Raw genomic sequence first — 1,597 nt, forward strand, 5'->3', positions numbered from 1 at the left:
AATGCAAGATGAAGAATACTTGAGCTTCTCAAAACAAAACATGTGTTGAGCACCATGTTTATTTTAGAGTATAGCTTGGCGGCTCATAACTTCAAGAGAAATCTTAAAGAACAATTGAAGAATGAAAGGAATCCTTGACGACCCACCATGTAGAGCCTCAATGAAGAACTCCAGTAATAAAAGGATGATACAAAGAAAGAGAAGTTGAAAACACAAGGTGAACCCTTACAATGATTTAGATGGAGCTTTGCGACGAGATAATTGAGAAAACTTGGAACTTCGAAAAGAAAGATGAAGCCTCTCGAACCGAGAATGTGATATGATGACCAACTCCGAAAAGAAAGATGAATCACTTGTAATCAAGAATTTATTCATCATGAATAATCTCCGTAAAAAGAATTGAGTCACCTTGAGGAAATAAGAATAAGATTTATTGTATGCTTATCCTTCATCAAATTTAATTGATGACAAGCAACGGATTTGGCATACTACTTATTCTTCTTGAGGGATTAAGGATAGAGATAGCGCAAAACTTGAGCAAGTCTTCATGAACCACCGGTAGGATTGAAAAGAACGAATGAATTGATATGATAACGAAGGAAGTGAAATCTTGAACGAACCACCGTAAGAATTGAAAATGAACGTAGCAAAGGCACAATTCACCGGGAATAATTGGAAAACGAATGAAGATACTTGAGGGGATTTAGATACTTGAAGAGATCATGAACTGATTAGAGGATATTTGAATGATGCACCGGTAAGATTTAGAGAACGATAGCTACACGCTGAGAATGAAGAATTATGACATGATGGCCTTCGGAGGAAAGAAATGGAAACAACTCATGAAATGCTCCGGATGGTAAGAAAAGAATTGTCACAATCCAAACAATTATGAGGATAACATGAAGCTAGAACCATGAATCTTTGGAAGAACTGGTAAGGATTTAAGAGGAACTCTTCTTCGGTCTTCAAATGTTGAGAATGACAACGAGAAACACCACCAAGAATTATTGAGGCACACCGGAAGAATCAAAAGCGAAGAGGTTGAGCCAACTATGAAAAGAATTTGAAAGATCTTGGAGAAAAGCATTTGACTGATGATAACTCATTCTTATGTCAAACTTGGAGAAGAATTTAGGATAGCTCTGGGAAAATAGAAGAGTCAGGTAAGATCCTGGGAAAAGACCTGTGGGTTAGGGCCCACTCAAAAGAACACCGTTGAAAAGATTTAAAAGAGATGTTGCACCGGTTGAATTAAATGACTTGAATGAGATACCAATCTCGAAAGAGCTTGAACGAATGCAGAGTGGAAACACGAATCTTGTGAGATATCTTCAGCACTCCAGAACAAATGAAAAGCGAGAGGTGAATGATAATGAGGTGCACCGGTATGAGAAGACATTGAAATGAGGAAAAAGGTATGATCAACAAAACTTGACTTGAATCCACCGGAGAAGAGAAAGGAATGAGGAATGACGAACTAGTAGAACATCTTCTTGAGAACCACCGGGTAAGAACATTGACGGAAAAGAATGGAGAAACTTCACAAAAATAAAAGGATACTTGGTAAAGAAATCTTAGTCCTTGAGGAAAAAGG

This window comes from Triticum dicoccoides, chromosome 4B (genome assembly GCF_002162155.2).
Source record: "Triticum dicoccoides isolate Atlit2015 ecotype Zavitan chromosome 4B, WEW_v2.0, whole genome shotgun sequence".
In the NCBI taxonomy this organism is placed as follows: domain Eukaryota; kingdom Viridiplantae; phylum Streptophyta; class Magnoliopsida; order Poales; family Poaceae; genus Triticum; species Triticum dicoccoides.